This window comes from Manis javanica, chromosome 3 (genome assembly GCF_040802235.1).
Source record: "Manis javanica isolate MJ-LG chromosome 3, MJ_LKY, whole genome shotgun sequence".
NCBI lineage: Eukaryota > Metazoa > Chordata > Mammalia > Pholidota > Manidae > Manis > Manis javanica.
In genome coordinates this window covers 18,086,423-18,111,673 of record NC_133158.1, presented here as the reverse complement: position 1 = coordinate 18,111,673, position 25,251 = coordinate 18,086,423, and the positions used below count along the sequence as shown (strand labels likewise).

General features: G+C 40.4%; 1 protein-coding gene across 9 annotated transcripts in view; it reads left to right on the top strand.

Moving 5' to 3' along the window:
• The window catches only part of FOXP1 (forkhead box P1), a 624,795-nt gene that overhangs the window by 310,344 nt on the left and 289,200 nt on the right, over positions 1–25,251 (top strand). For 7 of the 9 annotated variants that reach the window (XM_037019201.2, XM_073230906.1, XM_073230907.1 and 4 more), the window contains one exon: positions 9,747–9,807. The exons of the other annotated variants lie outside the window; for them this stretch is intronic. The gene's annotated coding sequence lies outside the window, so the exon portion shown is untranslated. The remainder of the gene's footprint in view (positions 1–9,746; positions 9,808–25,251) is intronic. 9 annotated transcript variants of the gene reach the window in all.

Below are 25,251 nucleotides of genomic sequence, written 5' to 3'. Positions count from 1 at the left end.
ATAAAGTTTGAGGCATTGATATAGTATGAGAAGAGCCAGACGGTTACATTACACATCTTTTGTGTTCTTGTTTGCTTCTTAAAGCAGTTGCAGAATTTTGCCCTTGGCGATATTTTCTTCGTGCTTGTATGTTCTGCTATGAATTTACTTTTGTCAGAGTCCTTTGAAAGAAAAGCCTTGCTCTAAAAAAAAAAATTATTTTTTTTTTTACTTACTTTAGAAACTTGTGAAGTCAACAGTGTGTTTGTAAAATATTTTTTAAATGTTAAGTATGTTTAGTAAATAGTGGGAGGATCAGCTTTTGTTTTTTCTCAGCACAGGGATTTCAACCATATTTTACATCCGTTCAGAGAAAGATTTTTGCAGAATTATGAATGAAATCGGTGGGTGGGTGGATGCATGGAGGTAGACAGAGACAGAATATATACATGTTATCCCAGTAGTAACCAGGCTTATCTGATTAGAGATTTTAACTTTTCCTGTTACTTATAGCAGGTTCTCAGGTTGTGGTTTACCAATTGTGTTTTAGCAGCGGAGGCTGACTTAGTGGAATTCCAGTTAGTGAAAGTGCTTTAGGGTAGGTGGGTGGGTTTTGCCTGTGTGTTTAGATGGCATTTATTAGAACTGTTTGTCACACACCCCATTGAAATTTTTATATTTATGTCCTACTAAAAGCAAATTATACTTTGCGATCACCAGTGGCAAGGAATATTTAAAGGTGTTCTAACTGCATATAAGGGATGATATTTTATCACTGAATGCTTTTAATAAGGAATTGCTTTGAAGCTCTTATTTCGCATCCTGATGGTATGTCTCAGAATAATTTAATGTTCTTCTCACAGTCCTAGGGTATCCTTTTCCCTTGCTCAAACAAGAGAAGAGCACAAGTGTAGGCTCCTTGGGCTCCTGCTGTGCACAGATTTCCAGTTTTCGTTGGAACCTGCTGTCCTGATGAGAAAACAGAAACCTTACTACAGTCCTCACCTTATTGAAATCTCTGTCTCGTTTAGTCCCAAGTCTGAGGCAACTGCTTCCAATAATGAAGCCATTGTACGCATCATATCTGATCAGTTCTTGAAATGTTTTAGTAAGTCTATCTTACAACATTATATGAAGATAATCAGCAGCCTTAGAAGGTCCCCATCTGGACTGGAGAGTTCTTTTACTGAAAGATGTTTTGCCTTTTTGAGATAGCTCTCGCGTTTCATCATCTGTTCCGCCGAGATGAAGTGCATATGAAAAGTCAGTGACTCTGAATCCATCTGTTGTTATTATTTTCCACTGATAATTGGCTTGAACAATGAAATGTCTGTGTCTGCAGCCTTTGAAACTGTACACCCTGTTTATTTTCTGGAGGCCTCACTGCCACTACTCTCCCCTCCTACCCCCCTTCATTCTCTCTCAAGCTTACAGCGAGTGGTGCTGGTGCGAGGATGACATCTTTGACTGTGTGCATCAGTATGTGTCACTCAGCATCTAAAGCTTGCATACGGATTTTTGTGACAATCCCCATGTCTGCGCCGTTTGCTTCAGGATCCAGCACTCTTGCAGCAAGGAGCTTAGCTGGGCCACAGTGGGTAGATCCCTTACCTGGATCGTCATCTTTATTTCACTGTCTCATTAAAATATTAATTTAGAGTACAGTATCTAATTCCATAGGTATCAGATACTACCTATAATTGTGTAATATATTCAGTTGCATCCAGGTTTGCACGATACAGAGCATTAATATTGGATTCCTCTAACAGCACTTCCATTAGCTTGCTCAACCAGTATGAGATATAGATGAGCTGGGAAGCATAACTACCCACTACAACTGCCAAAATAGTCATTAGAAGCTCCATTGGGATGGACAAAGGCTTTTTCACAGTGATATGCTGATTAAATTTTGTTCTATGGTTATTTGCATCGAGGTTAGATCACTGTCGTCTGTGGAAGTGGGTTATCTAACACCTTACTGGGAAGGTCATTTCAAGACAAAACAGAAAACAGAAGAGACATCTTTAGTTTATCTGTGAACCCTATTTTTGAGAACCTGTGTTTTATTCTTTGGGGCTTTGAGACTCTCTTAATTTTGCTCCTCTTTTCTCCATGTTATGCTATAATATATATTGGAGGCGGGCCTTTTTGTTTGTAAAAATTTTTTTTTTAACTTTTGTGGCTGAATGATATAGCCAGAAAACAGTGTTGTGCTAAGAAGATAAAACTTGCTTTTGGACTAGAAACCTGCCTTACTTCCCTGGGCTAACACAGTCACGGTGTATTCTCTGAGCTTTCAAGGATCTGTGACGTACCCTTTTTGATCCCAGGAATAATGTAGACCCATCCTATAGAATAATGTGTGGGCTTTGCCCCCATCATACTATATGGCATTAGAAGGAAGTAGATGAACATAATTCTATTTATGTTTCAATCGAAATAATTGAATACTGCAAAAGTTATTAAAAATAATTAAGTTACTAAGACCAATATGTAGCCAGAGCATAGAGTAAGAGGTTAGAGGTGAGTGTGGGTTAACTCCATAAACTGAGAAAACACAGTAGTTGAATTCCAGGTGCCTGCGTGTTTTTCCTCTTGCTTAAATTCCTCCATTCTAAGGACAAATTATGTTGAGGCATGGCATATTTTCTACTGAAACGGAGAAAAATGTTGACTGTAATTACGTTATTTAACTGAAATTATAAGTGGTTGAGGCCACTCAGTTAAAAGCATCCTTGCTAATATATGGGTAATGTTTTTAAATGAGTAGCCCTAGATTGATGATGTTTGAAAGGCAGGCATTTGGGATGTATATTTGGAAGACAGACAATTATTTTCCTTAAATCATCAGTAAACTAAAGACTGTGAAGTGGCATTTTTGTTCATTCTCTTTAATTAGATATGTGTGAATACTGTAAGGTGTGGGTATATATATACATGTATAAGTATATACATATATGAGTAATGTTTTATGTATATACATTTCTGTGCATATATAAAACAGATTTTTTGTATAGGTGCAGTCTCTCAAGGACTGGTTTATAATGTGACAAGGCAGTGAAACAAGAGATGCATCTCTCACCTTAAATTGTGGCTGAAAATTTTAATTGTCTAAAACTCATTGAAGGCTAGAGATCTAAATGGGAGCTACAGGGAAACTCCATGTGCAGAGGTGTCTTATGCCAAGTTCTTTCTGGAGTAGCAGGGGATACAATAGCTCTATACCCACTCCCCTTCCACCCACCCCCACTGGGAGTGAGTTCTTAATTACTAATGAATGCAATTCATTTTAATTGATATTATAGCAACATAACATATAACTGTCTCCTGTTTAGTCCTTGTCCCCTGGAACAGGCGGTGTCTCCTGTCAGGGAGAGGACAGGTAGCAGGCACAGCAGGCGTCTGATTGAGCCAGTTATTCATTTGCTGAGTGTTTGTGTTTATGCAAAGGGGCCTCTTCCTGCATATTTAATCTAGAGTAAGGCAGTGGCTTTTGTTGTGTTTAGCCTACATACCTTCAGTCCCTCCTCGCACTGCCGCCAGCCTGGGAACCCCGAGAGCCCGCAGGCTTCCAAGCGCCTGTAGTTTTTCCCTCACAAACTCTCAACTTTCTTCCGTTGTGTGAAAATTATCTTTCTGGCCCCAAAGCTTTCCTTCCTCACCATGAACTGGTAAGTGTGTGCGAAGCCAAGGCTGCTACTTTTGTTTCATTTTACAAATGTTGAGAGGCTACTTTGCTGTTCTGGGTGCCTCCTGACAGCCTTCCTGGTGTCTGGGCTGCTGTCAGTTGCTGGCTGCCTTGAAATAGACAAGTACAGGTGCCTCTTAGGAAATGTGGCTGGATTTTGGACTGGCAGAGAGAGGGTTTTGGGGACTGGTGGGGGAGCAGGGGGGAAGGAAAAAAAAAAGAAAAGAAAAAACAGAGGAAGAGAACAAGCTTTATTGTTCTTTATCCTAACAAATCCTGTTTTGTAACTATCCTGGAGATAATGCTGCCATTGTTTGCTAAAAGCCTTCAAACAGTGTGCAAAACCGAACTGTAGGAAGGCCGTGAAACTCTGCCGCTGTATCGTATCCACCCGGGCCAGGGTCCTCCCCGAAGGTCTGTGCCGGAATAGGAAGGGTTTTCTTCAGCAGAAATCGCATCGTCTCTTCATTGATATTAATAGCACACTAGAGATGTTGGCCACGATGCTCAGAGAGGCGGTCGGAAGGGAAGGAAATCCGATCCTGCTGGGGGGGAAGATGACAGCCCCCTGGCCCCACGGTGAGGAGACATCCATCCCGGCTCAGTCTGCATAATGGCATTTTGGCTTAACTGTTTGCTCTAGGAATTTTATTCTTGAGCTGTTTGTTTGACTATCTGGGGTTTTGCTGTTTTTTTTTTTTTTTTTGTTGTTGTTGTTGTTCCTATACTGTCTTTAGAAAGCACCGTATTCAGGGTCTAAGCCAGTCTTCTAAAAAAGCAAATTAAAAAAACCCCAAGCCTCAGAGAAATTGATGCACTGTACCCTTGGACCATGCTGGGCTGTGATCATAGAAACCTGCTTTCTTTGAAAGCGTTATAATTTCAAAAATGAATCGCCACAATGAAGAAGGATGAGCCGTTCAAGGAAGATAGGTCCTGTGTAAAAATATTTCAGGGACTGGGAATTGTGTCCAGGGTCTGAAAGAAAGAGTTTTCGTTACCAGTTAACTGTTGCCTCTGTCTGAGTAACTCTTTTCAACAGAAGAGTGTGCTGTTCCCCCGCAGGTTGGAAACTGTGAGAATTTAAATAAAATTTCATCAACCTTATTAAAATATGTAGGGACTTGGGTCTTCTTGGGTGCAAATCAGTCTAGAGACTTAGCAGCATTTATTAACAGTGAGGCTGCTGAAGGTTTTTAATAATAAAATTACAAATACCCTATCTAATTGTAAGTATATGACTTTTACACTTGGTTTTTAAGGGGAAAAATACTTTTTTTTTCTTATGAGGAAAAGTAACTCCGTCAGAGCACCTTCTGTGATTAGCGCTATTGTATTCTTAAATTTTGATTGATAGAGATAATAGTTTTCACTTAAAAATACAGACAGGTACTTTAACTTTCCATGACAATAGCTATTTGCATTTCTTTTATCTTTTTGTTTAACATTTGTGGGGGTTGGGATGGATTTGATTATTAACTCTTATTGCACACTAAAGGTAAATCTAAAACAAAGGCTTTGTTAGAGCTTCAAAGAGAAAACAGCAAATATTGTTTTTAGGTTTCAACATTTAAAGGCTGTTAAAGGATACCTATAAAATATTTTCACATGACCATGACCAGGGTTTTATTTTTCTGTAAGGTAAGAGAGAGTGTTTTGTTTTGGTTTTTTTTTTTCCGAATGAGATGGGCCAGTGTGGATGGAGTTGCTGGGGGCCATCAGCCTGAAGTAATTTCTCACGGGCAAGTCCTGGCTGGGGTTGCCTGCACCTTGTGGCTCATTTTATTTGTAGTGTCTTAGATCTTTCTTAGTGGAAGGCACCCCAATGTTAGGCCCTGTGATTTGGTGGAGGGTCCCAGAGGGTGAAGAGAAACCAAGTAAAATGTCTCTTGCTGCAGTAGGAGGGGTCACTGGGGAATGATGGGTCCACCGTGGTAGATTTCTTTGATAAAGAGAAGTGAAAGAAATGGAGTAATTGTAAACCAGCAAGCCTGGGCCAAGTCCAAGGTCGCCCGTGTCCCGGAGGCCTGCACTGTGTAACCGTTCCCTTTTCTTCCCTTTGCAGTTTCCTTCCTTCTTCCTTTCTCCCTCCCTCTCTCCCTTTCTTCCCTCCTGGTCCTTTTTCCCTCCGTTTTGCTCTCCTTGTTGCTTTCCTTCTCGTGTTCCCTGTTTTTCTTTCTTCTCTCCCACCTTCCTTCTTCTTTCCGTAAACCTGACTCGGTATTCGAAGTTACTCGAGCAGGGAAGAGGCAGTCTGGGGCCGGTTTCCGAGGGGATGTTCTTGTCTTGGGTGCAGGAAATGAAGTGAACCTTGTATTATAATTTTTCGGCTAGTCACATTTGGGTTGATAGGCTTCTCTTTTTCTAAGAAATCTCTGAAAAACAAGACAGAAAAGCCCACATGAGTTAAGATTCACTAAAGAGGCAGCAATTTCTTGGAAATCGGCCCATTTAGACCTTCTGTTTTCTCAAGCGAAGTATATGTCATTTGATTGGAGAATTTGGGGAAAGTATGGGAAGTTTGAACCATGTTCCTGGACATGAAGAGAAGGGACCCTCTGCCCAGGGAAGAACTCCTAGCTGCCACCTTCCTCGTAGGCCAGGAGCTGGCTTCCACCGTCCTTGTACCCCCAGTGACACTGACGCACAGTAGAGTCCCAGCCAGCATTTGTTGGCTTGAAGCTTGAGAGGAAATATGTTGGTCCTCTTTCACAGTCACTTTTGTAAAATTGTGTAAAGTGAAAAATAATGCAGAAAGCCCCGATGCAGATCATTGCCTTTGGCTGGCATGAAGGAAAAGGGGAAACTACTTTTAATGGCAAAAAAACCAGGGGCGATATTGTTTATTTTTCAGTCTCGTGAAATGAAATCACACCTCCATGCTCACCTGTAGCTCAGTTCCCACTAGGCCAGACCAGGTGGCACTGTGCATTATTTATCTTACAGGTTAAATTGGGGACAGCAGAGACCCACAGACAGTGTGACACTGAAACACGGTAGTAACTAACCTAGTAGGTCTCCAGAGTACAATTCCTAAGTGGTGTGGGGTTCTAAAGGTTGAGGAACAGGTGAATATGTTAAGTTGCCTAACCTAGGAAGGGCAGCTGAAGATTGAAGTCTTGGTCAGGGTGTTCACCGTTATTAATAAACTCAGGTTATTGTTTGCAAATAACACCATTGCAAACAATAGTGAAGAGGCCAAGCGCAAAATAATTCTAGTGTTCAGAGGATCTTAATTATATAGAGAGTGACATAAAGGGAAACAAGTTATTTCTGTTTCCGACATCCCTGCCTCACTTTAAAAACCTAAAACCAGTAGGAAACTTAGAGAAAAAGAAAAAAAATGCCATTCACATGGTGACAGCATTTTTTAAAAAAAGAAGACAAGTGGGCTGGGAGGGAATCTTTTTCTTTTATCTTTTTTTTTTAAACTTAAAAGCTTTAACATAATTTTAATTTTAGCTTTAGCGCTTGTGCTGCCCAAAAGCATTCAGGTAAACAGTTTATAGTTTTGAAAAGTAAAAGAGATAAGATAGTTTAAAAAAAATAGCAACTACAGTTTGGGAAACGGAAGTTTTATGGTTTGGAAAACATGAAAGGCAGATATTTTTTTCCCCCTCGTTGTTGATTTCTGATCCTTGGATGGTAGAAATGACGCAGACTCGAGCCCCAGTACTACACCCTAATTTTCTTGTCTATTATATTGACACATTTCATTTAATTTAGCATGATGGCAAACAGCTGTTGAACTATTAATCTTTTCTCAGCACAGCTAGAAAAATATCTTTTAGATTACTTTGCTAATGTATACTAAAAACTGAATCCAACAGAAATAAATTAATGAGTGGTCAAATGTGCATACACATTAAAATTCATGGAGCTTCAAAATGGAGGAGAACGTGGTTGGCATCCCACTGCCAGTTTTTTATATATAAGTAAAAATTAAATGTAGCCAATTTTGTATTGCTTTAGTAATTATCAGTTGAAGCATCAGTTGTCTGATTTTGTTATTATTTATTTCCCCCCTGCCCTCCCACAGTAGGGTAAAAATGTGTGACAGTGAACCAGCTTGTATTTTTGCTCTGTGTTCACTTATATACTCTACTGTGTATATTGGTTAGTAGAGAAACAGGACCCTTCACTTCCTTGAAAATTGTTTGTAGGTCCAAATGCAGCTCTAGAGATAACTTTTTTCAAAGTGGGCATTTTCAGCAGTTTTTTTTTTTCTTTACAAATTAAATTTTAATAAGGTCCAGTGGTTTGCCAGGCCAGTGATCACAGTCTCCTCTGCATTTCAAAGTCTGATCTGTAGATCTGATGGCCAAACATGCAAACGTAGACACAACTCAATAGATTAACATGAAAATCAGTTTAGAGTGCCTTGGAGAACATCTCAAGTAAAAGGGAGGGACAAAGGGCGTTCTTGCCTTGAATTGAATAAGGCCTCCTGAGTTCACTTAGTTTCCATTTAAGGTTGGCTGAGTGTTGAACATGGAAATTTCTGGTGGGTAGGATTATGGCTATGCCCTCTGTCTAGTGAGCGCCTCTTGTTTGTGTGGAGCGGCCCCGCTTTGCAGATGCCCACGTTACCCTGAGGATCTGACCATCACTGCCCTCTGTATTCTTATCACCATTTGCACTGTAACTGAATTCTCACCCCTGGAGAAACCAGTCCTGAGGACACACATCAGCAGTAAAGCACATGATTTTCATTTTCAGTCTGAATTGTTTTGTGTAAAAACAAAAAGGTTTTGGGCAGGTTACAAAATGGTAATTTCAAGTCCCCAAGCTAGGGTTTTCCCCCACCCAAATGGTGAACATTTATGGCGAAAACCTCCAATTTCCTCTTACAGTAAACATGAAAATCATGATTTCACTCAGAGCCTGCATTTTTTTTTCCAATCTTAATGGCAAGAATATGCATGTACTTGCTTGTGGAAATGTCATAAATTGGCCTCAGATCAATCCCTCAAAGATAGTATGCACCAAAGTACCACTTTCAAATTTGAGCCCCAGCGACATAAGATTTAACTGTTCTCCATGGTGTTTGTCTTTCCACATTCAGGGCTGACAGTAGAGGGATAAGCAGGGATATGCTCTGTATAAAATTAAAGCCGTTTCATTACATATTGTTCTGAAGAATGAGCAAAAGGATATTAACACTTTAGTAAAATGATATAATTTCACCATCTTAAACAAAATTTGTAGGAACACTTGGTCAGTTGCTGTGGAATGAATCCTGTGTCCTGTTGGTAACTTGATCTAAATTAATAAACAAATGTTTTTCTTTTGCTTGTACCGTATGCTACCCAGTTACATGGGCAGAAAGAGGCAGCCTGTAATGTTTCTTCGCACATTTGCGTAAGGGAGTATGCAGATGCCGGGGAAGATGTGGATAAAATGTGTTCCATGCTTTTTTTGTGTTTTAGGAAGCTTGATTTCAGTTGTTTATTTCTTCTGACATGAGCCATTTTTATTTAATTTAGTAAACCTGGTAGATATATGCTCAATGGAAAACATTCTGTGAACAGCTTTCAACAACTGATTAACCCCCTCCCGCCCCCTCCCCGCCGAACACCGACTCCTCCCCAAACTGAAGAGTGTGGTGCTTTTATTCATTCTGAAAGGTCCAGAGTGGCAGAAAGCATCTTGCCTACAAGAACTAACTCTTCCTAAGGGGGGAAAAGAAAAACTAAGCCTGTGCTTTAATGAAATTAGAGATGTGGTGGATATTAACCAAACGGAGACATGTTCAAGTAGCAGTCTGGTTTCCAAAAACAAAGACGTATGAGTCATGTATTATTCCACATGAAAATAAATTGAGAGATGATAAGATGAGAAACAGTTCATACACAAAATCTGCAATGTTTCACTTTTACTTTTTCCGTCCAAGTTGTTGTTGTGGTCTTGAAGAGCTCAAAGACATGTGGTCCAGATAAGAGGAGGTCTTGGGACTCGCTGTTATTAACCCTGCCATTTGCCATTTAAATGTAATCGAGTTCTTCTTGCCTCTGTTCCAGACAAATAGGTTGCTACATTGTCTCGACATTCAGATTTTGATGTTCTCTTTTGTTTTCAGGGTGAGAAGTGACCTTTTGAGGTGACTATAACTGAAGATTGCTTTAGAGAAGCCAAAAAAGGTAAATGCAACTATGATGAGTAGCATTATATCTAGGGCTGGATGGATCACCGTGTCTAGGCATCTGAAGTCAGTTCTTACCTGCACATTTGTCAAATGTATGTGTATTTATTTGTGTTTATGTTTTAGCATCTTTTTGGAGGTCTTTAAAGAAAAGATTGCCTTTAAGAAATAGTATACGGGGTCACACTTTACCACCAATATATCAGACTTTTCCTTTTTTTTGTTGAAGGTGAATTTTTTTTTGGCTGTCGAGTTGCTAGGTTTAAAGCCAGAAAGGAATATTTACGTCACAAAAGGGGTGATTCATAAAATTAACTTGCTGCAAACGAGTAATACATGTCAGAGTTCTGGGCTGAAGTGGTGTCATCCAGTTGATGTTCGTGTGGCGGCTTTATAATCACCTTCTTTCAGAAATTAATAGTCAGGTACCATGGCAACACGCCACATTGATGTAACTGCTGGGCAGCGCGGGGCATATCTCTGTGATGTCAGAGCTTGGCTGCCTTGTTCTCTTGACCTTGCTTGAAAATCAAATGAGTATTTGATTTTAAAAATTAGAAGTTTTCAGAGAGACTAATGGTAGCTTGCTGAATGAAAGCTCAATTCAATTTTCTCAAATTCATTTTTGGGAGGAGGGGCCAAAGAAAAGCAGTGGATCCAGTGGTTATGGATGTTACACATTTTCTTGATTCCGAAAGTGTCTGTTCAGTGAGGGCAGTGGCCATCTCACACAAGTTATCTTTCAGGTCATTTTAAGTCTAATGTTTCTCAAGTAGCATCTTCATGTCATTTTAAAATTTTGGCCAATGGTAGTTTGATGCATTTGATTGGGTAGACTTGTGTCTATTTTAAAACAGGTTCCTTGCTGGCCTGGCTGCACAAAGCCTGGGCTGAGACCTTAAGAAATGAAAGTTTATGAATTTGTAAGATACTAATTTCTTACTCTTCTTACTCTTTAGTTGACCATTGCTTTTCGTGGAACTTTCGTAACATGCAGATTCTTAAATCAGTTTTAAAAAAAAATGTCTCCCAGGGCTTTTCAGTTCTAGAATGCATTATAAAGGTATGGATTTGTTTTTATAGTTGCATTCTGGCATCTTTGATGGGGGTCAGATAATCCAAGTTGCCTCATTTCAGGGTCTCTATTTAAATTAAACCTTTGCGGGGAGCATCTGGTTGTCCTCCAAAGAGAGTGGTCCCTTTCAGATGTTCCAGTGTGGAAAGGGTTCATCCTCACGTGTTATCTAGTCCTCGAATGGCTCTTGGCAAAACACTTCTCTTTGCTGAGATTCAGTTTTCCAGTCTTAAAAATGAGGGTTTTGGTCTATTTCTGGGACCTGCAGACGTTTTCGTGAAAAGGGCCATGTAGTAAGTACTTTCTGTTCTGTGGGCCATTCCATCTCTGCCACAGCAGCTCAGCTCAACTTCAGCAGTGGCCCCGGGTTTCTGCGACCCCTGTGAGATCTCCGTCCAAGGTGCTCCCCGTGCAAAGCCGGGTGAGGTGTAATTACTCATCTCGAGCTCTTTGCCAAGGCTTCTCGTGAAGCTACAAGCTGTGATGACACAAAGCTGAAAAAGTAACTGAGAAGTTGAAATATTCGGCTCGAGAGCTCTGTCATCCATATGGCTCCAAATAAGGCCTTTATCTGTCGCTTTTCATTGTTTTCTTTGACATCACCTGTAAGCAGAAATTATTTTTCTTCTGACTTGATGTCTTTATAATGACCGCGCTTACATGCATGACCTGAAAATGGATGCATTTGAATTTGTACGATGTGATTTTTTCCCCCCAATTTTGTGATGTTGTTCAAAGTTAAAAATACCATGAGTTAAGGGCAAGTTTGGAAAAAACCCAAGTTTCCAGGAATTTGTCATTAGTGTTGACTAAGAGAGGTAGTCCATGGGGAGAAAAAAGTGTTTCTTTCATAATTACTGTCAAGGACATGTATTATTTTCTATAATATCCTGCAAATAGGAACTCTATATCAAATTTCAGGAACATAGAATTTTCTCCTGCTGATGCCTTTCTTCATGACATAACGAAAGCTGACTCACAAGTTCATATCATTTTTCTTTGTTACTTGACTGCTAGGAAGCTCAAAGAGTTTTTGCTCAATCTCTGTAGTTTTTTTTAGCTTCAACTTTTTGTTGTTGGCATGTTTTTAAATAAACATCATTTTTTCTACTCCCAGTTAAAGTATTATTTACCTTTTTTTCTGCTACAGTATCAATTCCATCTGTGCTTTGACTATTTAAAACATTTTTTTAGAAGTAAAGTATATACTCAAATTAATAATAAGCTCCATGTAAATTTTTTTACCTTTTAACAAGCTCAAGGATCCTTTAAAAACTAGTCCTTATATGTGTGGATCTCTTATATATAAAGGGGAAAAAAAGGTTTGTTCAAAATGTAAAAATCTAAAAAAGATATGTAAAATGGTTAGTGTTTCTTCCCAGTGAATATACTTTAAACAGAGAGGATGATGCTCTTAACCATGGTCAAGAATCCAGCACCATCTTCCACACTACAAGAAGGATGTGGATTTAGGGTGCCAGGAGCTTCTCAGTAAATGCCATGCCAAAATTTGAAATCTGGGAATCATTAGCGGCGAACAGATGCAAATAAATATGCCTCCCTTGACACTATGGGAAAACCTGGCTAAGTGCATAAAAGGGGTCAGCAAATTCAGAAACCCAGATGAAGTCATTTTTCATATTTAGATGAAAAGGTCTGAAGAATCATAATTAACAGTCATCATATTTGTTAGTGCTATGACAGTTTTTTTCCAAGTAGATCCGAGGACTTTACAACATGGATCTGGCTGCCAGCATTCCGTTGTTAGCAAATACTTACTATATTCCCACTTGACAAACCAGGAAAGCGTTCCCTAGGTGATTAGTAACCCAAGGTCATCTAGAATGTCAAGACTAGAGCAAAAAGATCACTTGCTCTGGTCACAACTAAATCAATGTCATTCTCTCACGGCTGTCTTGGTGTGGTGACTTAATAAAAGTTTATACGTCATCTCACTCCTTCCCCTCACCATTGGGATTTACCCACAAGCATTTTTGCTTAAAATTAAAATCCAGTTTGTGAAATTTCATCTTGTGTTCATTTCTGATTGGCACCGGGAGTTAATAATCGTTAAGCCCATACGGATTACAATTAAATGGCTATTTTTACAGCTAATAGCTATCTTTAGGCATCTTCAGGCTTCATCTTCAAGCTACATACCACACCTACACATGCAGATATTTATTGATGATTATGTTCTAGGTGAAGTTATGTAAGAAGGATATGGTCTCTGGCCTTGTAGAATGTATGTTGTATTGGGGAAGACAGACAGTATAAGTGATGATGGTGAGTGTCAGGAAGGTACCTATTTAGCAGCTACAGCATTATTGAGATAAAATTCGCACACAATATGATTCACCCATTTAAAGTTTACTGTTCAGTGGCTTTTGGTATATTCAGAGAGTTTGCAACCATCAACACAATCTATTTTAGAGCATCATCTCTCCAGAAACAGTCCGCATACCCGTTAGAAGTCATTCCTTCCAACCCAGCCCCTGGGAACAATTAGTCTACTTTCTGTCTGTATAGATTTACCTGTTGTGGATATTTCACATAAATGGAATCATACAATATGTGGTCTTTGGTGACTGACTTCTTTTACTTAGCATAATTTCAAGGTTCACCTGAAGCATTTCCATTTTTCGTTGTCTTACAACCTCTTAGTTGTGTAAGTTCTTATTTCTAAATGCAACAAAATGGTGGCCTGAAATAGTCTCACACTGGGTGGAATTAGGGGGAAAATTACTATTTTCATGCTGCTAATATTCCCATACTACTTCCTTGGCCTCCCAAAGGTTAAACTTCCAAATTTAAGTGTTTTCATTTTTGGTTAGCTGTTTTTAAACATTGTTAACCATAATGCTAAACTAAGTTACTCTGTAAATAAGAGCTGTCTCTCTGGAATGTTAGTTTCAAAGAAAAAAAATTTTTAAATTGATTTGCAGAGAAATATGTTGAAAAGAGTTGTTTTCAAGCAGAAGTCCTTTGAAATGTACATGAAGGCATATTTAGTAGTAAAGATAATATTTACAGTGATTATCAGGTAGCCATATTTTGCACAGCAAACAACCCAAAACACAAAGCCAGATAACACACGGTTTTGTTCATCTTTTCTAAATGATGTTTCTGCTCTTCCATCTGCCAAGGGCACAAATATACCAATTGCTCACCTTGAGCATCTAAGGAAGAAGTTCTCAGCTTAGGTAACACTTTAACAGCTTAACAGAGATGTAGGAAGGATTGCGTTTCTTTGGCAATTCAGAAACCTCAGGAAAAAAATTTGAATTTTCCCTTGAATTTTGTATGTCATGTATGGAGTATGTAATTACAGGTAATTAGGTGTTTTGTTCATTATCTGACAGTGCAATGAGTAATTTAAAATTATCTTTTAATGTAAAAAAAAGTCTTGTATCACTGGATGGACAGTGTTGGTTCTGTGCTTGGACTGGCATATTTTAATCCCCTGGGCCTCTTTTTTTCTGGACGTCTGCTTCCATCTCAGAGCGTCTTTGAGCAGACACTGGATGTCAGAGAAAGTATCCTAAAATCCATTCGTTACAGATTACATTCTTTGAAGTTTAATTAGAACAGCGATTTTCAAAGTAGTCATTGGTACCCATTTGTGGGTTAGGAAATCAATCTAGTCGGTTGTGCTTAATAATTAAAAAAAAAAATGGAATTAGCATGCAATAAAGTAGAATAAGTTACAGGCAACTACACTGTCCAGTCTGGACGTCAGTAGCCATGTGTGCTGTTCTGCAGGTGCCTGTGGTCAGCCCAAACTTGTATGTGCTGGGAGTGTAAAATCCACAAGTATTTTGAGGACTTTGTATGGAATGAAATGCATGAAATATTTGAATAATTATTTATGAATTGCACATTGAAACCATATTTTGGATCTGTTAAGTAAATTATTAAAGTTATAATTATTATAAAGTCATATATCATAAGTATTTGTATTTGTTATGTATTTAAAATATATACTATTATATAATTATTAATAAGTTAATTTCAACTGTTTCTTTTTACTTTTGCCAATGTGGTCACAGTTACGTATGTGGCAGGCATGGCATTTTTAATGGACAGCTTTTCCTGAGATGCTAGAGAATATAGCAGTGAGGGGCACTGCAAACCAGGCGCTCTGATTATGGCTCTAGGGGGTGGGGACAGGCCAGGGAACTACAAAATATAACTACCTGTGGTAGGTGCTGTGGAGAAAATGCAGGAGGCTAAGGTAGGTCAGATTGCCAGGGGAAAGGGGTTGTAACTGGAAAGCAGTTCGGAAGAGGCCAAGTTGGCCAGTATGGCTGCGGCAAAGTCTTCAGTGGGGAGAGTGGCAAGAGACAAGGTCAAGAAGTAATGGCCAGACTGTGTAGAGTATTAAGGCTCATTGGACTCTTAGAGGCGTAATGAAATAGGGAACCACTGATGAGCTTTGAGGTGGGGCAAAATCTGACTCATGCTTTAAATAGGTCGCTCGGAGAGCTGTTTTGAAAACATTCCTGGTGGACTGGATACTGAGCTTACAAAAACTGCAGCAAGAATGATGCCAGGATTTTTGTCTTGAGTGGTGGGGTAGTGTCCACGGATGCATTGCTGTGGCTAGAAAGAAAGGAGTCAGATAGGAGAGTGAGGTTTTCTGGGTCCAACAATTACTGGAAGGATGGAGCTGCCAGTACCTGAAATAGGGAAGCCTGTGGAGCAGCAGGTTTGAGGGTATGAAAGGAAAAGAAATACATTTATTTTACTTGTTAAAGATGGTAAGGAAGACTTTATTCAGGACCACCAGCATAGCTATGGAGAACACTGCAGTGAGATTTCTGTACAGCAGAGAGAGAGAGATTGAGCTCAGTTGTAGATATAGCATGGGCAAGTGAGAATTTATAGCCAAGCAGCAGGCCAGGGGTCAGAGGACGGAAAAAATTACTTAAGAGGAGACAACACGGGTGAGGGGAGGGTCCTGGCTAAACAGATCTAACAGGATTCTTGCTGAAGACAAGGCAGGGGGATCAGGTCTCATGTGGGGGCTGGTGGAGGACGGTGGGGGACAAGAAACTCCATTAGATATCAGTAGTGATCAGATATTGGGGTGGGGGATTTGCTCCCACTGGCTTAGCAGGGTTCTGACTAAAACTGGATTTTACAAGGAAGGGCACAGTTGGGTCAGGAGCCTGGCTAAGGTTCGGTCGAGCCAAGAATCTTTGTCAAGGATGAATGAGGGAAGCAGGGGACACCAGGAGCAGGGCTGTAGGCAGGTGAGGTTTGAGCTTTGTTCTGTTCAGCCAAATTGAGATGTCAGGCGGTCCTTTGGGTATGTGGGTCTAGAAATGTCCCAGGTAGGGACATAAGTGGAGGATTTGTAAGCAGGGAAGTGATAGGTAAAGGCATGAAACGGGGGGAGCTCACCAGAGGAACAGTGGTGTAGGTCAAGAAGAGAACGATGGATACCAGCGTGGAGGCGTCAAGGACAGGAGGAAATCTCAGGGAGGGTGGTGAACCGGAAGCCCATTGAGGGCATCGTTTAAAGGAGGAGAGCATTGTCAGCTGTACTGCATCAAATGCTGCTAGATGTCAAAAGTGATGATACAAAGGAACTGACCGTGGATTTGTCAACATGTGAGTTATCAGTAACCTTAACAAGAGTCAAAAATCTTTCAATCTAACTCTCCTAATACATACCGGCTTCATACAGCTACCAGTCTGCTCCTGGAAATGAGGCATTTTGAATTATTTTCCAGAAGCAGTGCCTATTTAGCACTCTTTTGTTCAGGTCATCATGTGTGTCCCTACCTCTGCATGGACAGGGGCCCACGCCTGTGACATCTGGTCATACTACAGCCTGTGGAAGTGATCAGAGAAAAACTCACAGCTGCATAGAGGAATGTGTGCATTCTGTCCCTCTCACTGCATTCTCTAATCCAATGGTTTAGTTACTATGTTTTAAATAAAAGGCAGGGGAAATGGGGGGATGCATTTACATCTCCAACTTATGATATGTAGTTCTTAATCATCTAGGTGTATGGCAGCTTGGTGTGGTTAACATAGTCTCTAGATTAGTAAAGTACTAGATTGTCTCTAGCCACACGTCAGTCTATCACCTTAACACTAATATAGGTAGTCTTTGATGGGTTCACGTGCCTTTCAAATTAACTAAGAGCATCAAAGATTCTGGCTTAATTACAGGTTGTGAAACACAGTGGGACATTTTTGAGATTTCTAGGCTGTTCCCAAATCTTCAAGCATCTAGGAAATCGTAGGTAAAAACAATGAAAAACATTCATTGTCTCTACTTGGATACTAAATAAATACCGTGAAGTGGTAGTGGGTGAGGTAAAATATTCCCTTTCTGTGGAAGACAGTAAATGTACTTCTTAATTTTTTTGTTATAAAATGGCGTTAAAAGAATTTAGGCAAGTATGAAAATATAGGAAGAAAAATTTCACTGGTAGCCTCACCCAAACAGTTTAACCTTGTATCTGCATCTTGCCAGTGTTTTGTATAAACAGGTTTCTCTTTAAATACCTGTACTGTATCTCTTTTCTTTCCTGCTTTTACCCTTAAAATGTCATCAGTATGTTCCCAGGTTATCATGTAGTATCTCTAAATCTCGTATTTAGGATAGCATGGTGATATCTGTGGTTGTGTGCCTGGTCCTGCAGTGGTGGGGCTTGCGATGTCTTCCAGTGACTCATGAGTGCCAGCACATCCGTGTTGGACAACTCAAGGCCACTCAGTCTCTTGAATTAGCTTTTTAAACGATGTTGGGATTTTAGGTTCTCACCCACTTTTCCCCTCAACTTATAATATATATTAAAACGAACCTGAGGCCTGTGAAATCATTCCCGGGCTTTGGCTGCATGGCTTCCCATGATAAGGTGAGGTATGGTGTACATGAACTTTGATTTCAAAACGTCTGGACTTAAAGGTATTAGGCCTTTTTCCTTCCTGATCTGAATTGGCTCTTGATATTTTCCTACTTCCCCAGCTGGATTTTCAGAAACGTGAGTTGGGAACTTTGTATCCTTTCCAGGGACAGCTATTCATTCCCCCATTGTTTTATTATCCAGACCTCACTCCTTCTCTTTCCCCAGAGCAAGCCATACATTCAATTGTGTGCATTTGTAGCTCTAGAATTTTCTTTGGTTTGGTTTTAGTCAGTTCACCCTGAGAAATCAAAATGCGCTTAGAGCTTTTAGAGTATAAAATTTGAGTGCTCTTATTTGCTGTCTCTAAACAGCACCGTCATTGTTTCAGCAACACATATTTATTGACTCTGCACGAGGTCCACAATGTGTCTGAAGCCTAGCTGTGTACCTCCCTCCTTTGTGGCCATTATTCCATCTAGTTCTAAAATCCCCCAAATGGCCGTTCAGTGAGGTATTCTTCGATTTGTAACTTCAGAGAGGACCAGGGAATGTCAGACCTATCTGGTCCTTTCCTTGTGATTTACTGAAGACCAAACACATCCAGAGAAGGAGCCTGACACACCCAGGCCACTGTGTAATCCTCTGTTGGGAATCCCTATCTCTTCTACACTCTGTCTTTTTATGACATAATGCCAGAAAAAAAAAAAACAAGTGAAAATATTCAAATTAGACCGTTAAAAAGTTGGCCATTAAAAACAATTGACCTGATGAAAAACCAAAGTGTATTTTTTTAATGTAAGCGGCCTCCTCCTTGGATTTCATTTCCAATATTGTCTCCTCCTCCCAGCAAAGTTAAGGGAAAGGACACCATTTTCAAGTGCTTCAAAATACTAAACAAGAAAAGCATAGATGGTGCTTTAGATAAACACTTAGATTAAAATGTTAGCTGAACATTTGAAAACAAATGCTCATCTCAGACAAAAACAAGAAAATTAAAATGTTCACGTCAGAAAGTCCCCGCCTGTCACTCTCCCTCCCTCTCCCTTCCCCCCACCTTCTCCTTGTCACTTCCTCTCGCTCTTTCCTTCCCCTCTGTCTCTCCTCTCTTCTGCCTCAGAAGCTCCTGTGTTTTTTTTTAACAAGGCCATCGGATGAAGATGTATATAAAATTAGAATATTCCTGTTGGCTGTAAACAACTACTGTGCTTTTTAAAAAATAATTCAGTGTTTCGTGTAGCAAGTGAATTTAGGTGTCCCTCTGCCCTCTGAATGATCCATACAAATGAACACCTCCCGTCATGCTGAGGCAGGGGAAGGATAATGGTGTGTTTTGCTCATGTTTTTTGAGGTTGCGCACAGCCTTGTTGTTTTGAGCTGCTAATTCCCCAAGGTCTTGCTCCTCCTAGTTCTAGAATGGAGTTGACATCCTCTATTTCTTTATGCAGGAGTGTAAAAAATACATTAAATGCATTTTTGTGGGAAAAAATATTGTATTTTTATATTTTATGTAAAATTTGTGTTTTATGTAGAGATACGTGAAGACCGATATAGAACTGTCATCAAGAGGAGCCGTATGAATTCTTTGGCTAAGGTCTCATGTTATTAAGTAAGAACATAGAGTGGGAAATCCTCATGAACTTCATTTTTTTTTTTTTCTGATTGCAAATGCAAACCAGCTCACTCTAGGGAATTTGAAATTAGAGAAAAGTAGTCCAAATACAAATGTAGCAAGATGTAGAATCCTGATCCTGAGAGTAACATGTATTTTCTTTCTTTCTTTTTTTATTGAATGTGTAATATTTAACAAAATTGCAGTCATAAAGTATATAGAATTGTGTATCCGTTTTTAAAATTTAGCATGGCATGGTGAGCATTTTCCCATGTCATGAAGTTATTTTTAGACATCTTAAATGACTGCATACTTAACTGACATCTTCCTTTTGGATGTAATAAAATTTAATTAACTATTTTTACTGTTAGGTATGAAGATTCTTTCTAGCTTTTCTGTAATATGTTGCAGTGGGCATATCCGTGCACAGACATTTGTGTGTCAATTTCTCTATTTCCTTATATATATTCTAGAGGAGGAAATTACTAGAAAAAAAGTTATGGGATTCTTAAAACTTGTTATTTTACTTTTCAAAATGTTCCAATTCATACTCCTAGCAATACTGAGTGAGAGCATTTATTTCACTGCAACTTTGCCAACAATGAGTTTCAGTATTTTTTATCATCATTTATATCATAGGAGAAAAAGTAAATCTCTTTTTTTTTCAATTGTTATTTCTTTCATTGCAAATGACATCCAGAAGTTTTGTTTCTTTAGGCTCTCGTATTTGTTTTTTTTTAATTGTTTGTAATTTTTGGAACATCCAGGGTTTGAAGGAATGAGACTGGGGGAAGCCAGGGTGCTGGGAGAATAGGAAAGGGAGCCAGTTATTCAGAGGTTATTTGACCAGTGGCTCGTAGGCAAGAAATCACAGAGTGAATTCCCAGAGTGCTCCACTGCAGCTTAGATGTGAATGCTAAAACTCTGGAAGGCCAGGCCACTGGCACCGAATGCTCATGAAATTAGATAGAGAGATGGGGAGCTCACAGGTTTTTTGAAACTTTGGTGCTTTTAATTCATTCCTTTATTCACCAAGTAAGTACTGAGTGCTTACTTGTTCCAGGTGCTATTTAGGCACCAGGGATACATCAGTAAGCAGAAGAGATAGGGTCTTCTGTAAGGCAGGTGGATCTGTCTTGGTGCTTTCTGGTGAGGACACATAGGCAGATGTGCAGAAGTGTTTGGCGCAGTGAGGTGAATAGTCAACTGCTCTTAGTGCCTCCACTATTGCAGCAGCTCAAATACAAACCAGTGTTCAGCCAGGGGTCATCTGTAGTCTTGGGGAAGGAACACTGTCATCAGTTCTGTGCTCCCCAGGCAAGCAGTTTCTCTCCATTTGCTTTTTAGACCCTTTACCCAGTGAGCTCGTATCCTGAGCCAGGTGGTTCCAGTAGCTTCGTAAGCCTGGCAGGTCCAGTAAGCAGAATGACCCTAGGGACAGACCGATGGACTTCACGGAGCCCCTCCCGTGTGCACCAGTTTAGTAAAGGTGTTGTTGAAGGCTGAGCTCCAGGGAGAAAGTGGCACGCAGGTGGACGGGTGGCTCTGGCAGTTCTGTCCTCTTGCTGGGTGTTTGCTGTTAGTTTGTTAGCTCAACCAGCTGATTCTCATCAACTCCTGAATGAAAGAATTAAGAAGAAAAAAATGTAGAGAAGGGAAGCATGCTTCCTCTCACTTTCTCTGTCCTGAGACAGATTTCCCATGCTCAGCGCTGGGGGAGGGGAGGCAGGGACCACCCTGGGCTGGCTTTCCCCGCTCCTGGGATTGTACTTGGAAACCATACTCCTGTCTGTGTACTTGCCTGCTTCTTGTCACCACCATTTCAAAACATGACCATTTTGTAATTGAAAACTGAACATCGCTCATGCCGGAATGATGAAGGGGTAGGTAGCTGACCGTTCTGGACTGGTGTGCCCCCTCGGGGGCATGGATTGGGCTAGGACACCTCTGGGCTTTGTGTTGTCAGTACTTGGTCAAGGTTGCAACACTCTGAGCCAATTGTTCCCATCTGTGAAGTGGGAGTGTGAAGGGACCTGTTTCATAGGTGTGCTGTGAAGATGATACAGAGACTATTCGGTTAAGAGTTCAGGTTTAGAGTTCTGCACAGGAGGCCTGGTCCTGCTACTTTTTAGCTTTGTGACCTTGAGGATGTAGCCAGATTTTCCTAGGTCTTTTTTCCCTTATCTAAACAAATAGGGATAAAACAAATTAGTACCTCTCCTGTGAAGTAGTAGGAAAATTAAGTTATTCCAAGTAAAGTGTGCTTAGAGTAATACTTTGTACATACCAAGTGTGCACAGGTATGTTGGCTCAACAGCGTCAGCTATTTTTATTATTAGCACAGTGCATGGAATGCAGTAAGTTCTCAAACACATTAATAATTTTTATTATGAATTAACTTTAAAGATGATGCAAATATTTTTAAATAGCTGTTTTTATGAGAGAGCACCTCATGGAAATAGAAATGAAGGAGTCGCCTGATACCTTCCCCCATCTCAGACTAGAAAAAAAAAATGAAAAACTTTAAGGTCCTACGTACAAAGAAGTGGTTTCTGAGTTTCAAAGGGTGGCATTACAGGTTTAAGTCATCTTTCCTTCTCATCCCCCACCTGCCATCAAAAGGTAATGGGCAGGGGCCACCCAGAGGGATCTAGCTGGCTCATTTTTGCGAATTTGAATCAGCTTCTTAGCCACGTTGCAGATTAGATGTGAAAAGCCAAAATTGTAAAAAGGCTGGGCCATTGACACCAGATGCTCCCGAGTTCAGATGGAGAGATCTGGGGCTCACAAGCTTTTCAAAACCCAAATTGTGTGACTGAAAGAGTGTGAACAGGTTTTCCAGGGTTGTCCATGAGATTCGTTGCCTTTAAGATGATCTTATTATAGAACTTAGAAAACTATGTTAAAGGAGCAGTAGGCTCGTGTCCCTAGCACTTCACATGGAGGAACGGGGCCGAAACTATGCCAAGTATTCAGTGTGTCCCAAGGGGGAAGACAGAGATGGGGGTGGGTGGGAGGGGAAGAGCTGGAGATGGAGGGCCCCAGGGGGGGCGGGCAGCAGGAACTCCTGTTTATCTGGAAGAAAGGGAAGAAGGAAGGCTCTTTTCCACTACTCAGATGTGTTTTGAGGGGGGCAGTGCGGTTGGTTATTTGGGGCACACTTGGCAGGAATGACCTTGACTCTACTGTTAAAGGAGTACATGGGCGTGCATGTGAGCATATACCTGCACACCTGGGAGGTGGCATCAAGCCTCTCTCTGGAAGCTCCAGAATCTGTCATTTTCAGCAAGGACATGGGAAGTTCTCTGAAGGGCTGCCTCATGTATGTTCATGAAGTATAACAAGCAGTTTTCTTTCTTTGTTCCTTTAAAACGCATGCAGTTAGATTTTCTTTACTTGATATGTGATACTTTGCATCTTAAGACCAAGTAGTGAGAAAAGCACAGTAGGAAAGTAAACGTTATTACTGAAGATTCACCTCCCAGCATCATGACTTGGTCCATTTTGGAGACAGTCCTTCTAAACATCTCCCTCTCTGCCCGTCTATTATTAAATAGATGCAAACTAATAGTTAATTAATAATTAATATTAATTGAATGTTAATATAGTTGATAATAAATAACATTATTAAATAATAGTAGATGGACTATTTAATGTAACCAGTTGCCATAAATAGCTTTTGAACAGTTGAAAAATGGCTACTCTGAATTGACATGTGCTTAAGTATCACATCCACACCAAATTTGAAAAAAGAGGTGATACAAAACATCTATTAAGTTTAGATATTGACTCCTGGTTGGAATGATGATATTTTAGAAATACTGGATTCAATAAAACGGACTTTTAAGATTAATTTCATTTCTCCCTTTTACTTATTAAAGTATATCTAGAATATTTTCAATTACATTTGTGCCTCATATTGCATTTTCATTTGGCAGTTGTGTATAGACACATCACAGTTTTAACAGTATCATGCTACATTTTTCCTACGTTTTTAAAATTTTAAACTATGTTGCTGTATCTTTCTGTAACAATTGATATGTAACATCTTGATTATTACATTATAACTGTCTGTATTCACCAGCCCCATTTCAATGGCTGTACAAAGTTGTACACAGTAATGCTGGTGAATAAGCTTGTGTTTCATCTTTGCAAGCCTGTCATTACTGGCTTAGGATGGGGTCTCCCAGCTGGGACATTCTGGGTTGGATAATTGCTTTTGTGGGAGACTGTGCTGTGCATTGTAGAATACTTGCTGCATCTCTGGCCCCTGCCTACTAGATGCCAGCAGCACTCAGCCCCCTGCCACTGTCCACGTGCATGAAACTGGTAACATCCCTACCCATTGCCACGTGGCCCCTGGGGGCAGAGGGGAATCATCCCTACTGAGAATAACTGACCAGAATGGGAAATGCTGGGCAAAAAGGGATATGAATTTCAAATTGAAATAAATATTTGTACATATTCAAAATTGTATATGTATTTCCAAACTATTTTCTGGAAGAATGCTACCAATTCATGCATCTATCAAGAGTAACAAAGCTTCTCATTAAATGCCCACAAGAGATTTAAGAAGGGAAGGCTGGGTATGTACTTGTTATTTTATTTGTTGGGAATTTGTTTAATCAGGTTGCTTTCCTGGGATCATCTCTCGTAAGTTCCATGAGGAAGGCAGTCTAAGTATTTTCTCTGGGAGGCCAACTTGGCAGTGAGGTGCTATGGCCATGTTTGTTTAGCATATAGTACACAGGGCTCCTGTGCTCATAAAGGAAAAAAAAAAGAGAGAGAAACCTCCAAATGTTTCACAGTTAGGAACTTTCTTACAGTGAGAAACAGAAAAAAAGAGTAAATGGTGATGATAATGTAGCTAATTATTGAATGTTAGCTCTGTGTCAGGCACTGTGCTAGTGCTGTATGTATAATTTCATTTAAACTTCCAGAAAGCCTGGTGGTTAGATAAGTGCTACCCTTTTCCCCAGCTGAAGGAAGGTGGGCAGAAAGAGGCCAGCTGTCTGTCTGGCATGCCAGGGTCTCATGAGGATGTGGTGTGGCCAGGGTTTGAAGTAGGCGGTTCAAGTGACCACTCTATTCATTCATTCACTCTCTCAACAAATATTTGAGCCTCTCCTGTGTGCTAGCCATGGTATTTGCTGAGTTTACATAGTAGTGAGTCAAAAAAGAAATGATTGGGGCAGATCTAAGAACTAAGAAATGGAGGTACCGTGCTTTGATAGCCTACAATAGGGGGTTCACCCAGTTAAGAAAGTCAGGGAAGGCTTCCGGGGGAGATAATGATTAAAATGAGATCTGGAGAAAGAGAGAAGGGGGGAGTCTAAGAGGGGGAGCCAGAGAGAAGGAACACAAACACATCCCCTGTGTCGGGATGGACTCAGATATGCTGAAGGAATTAAACTCATGTAGAAGGTACGAGTACGAGGCCAAGGCTACCGGCTGTGGGCAGGATGTATGTGCATATGGATATGTGCTTCCAGAAAAGTTTATTTTTGTGACGAGGGATGTTTGGGGCGGGTGGGCTCCCAGATTCGCCGTTTGGGAAGATTGCATTGGGAAATGTGAAGAGTGCCTGGGGCAGTGGGGAGCGGATTCAGAGTCGCTAGTAAGGAGGGTAGTCACTGATCCGCAAGCAATAGTGAGCTTCACTTGTTGATCGCGGCTTCATAGCCACTCTGAACTTAGCTGCTTAGCACAACAGTCACCGGGGCAAGACCCCTCAGTGTGGGCGGGACCTGGCGGGGGTGGGGGTGGCATTTCTCTGCTCTGCGTGGTATTGGCTGGGGCCGCTCACGGAGCTGCATTCAGCTGGGAGATAAGCTGTGGCTGGAAGCCCAAGATGGCTTCACTTGTGCATTTGGCAGTTAGCACTGGCCGGGA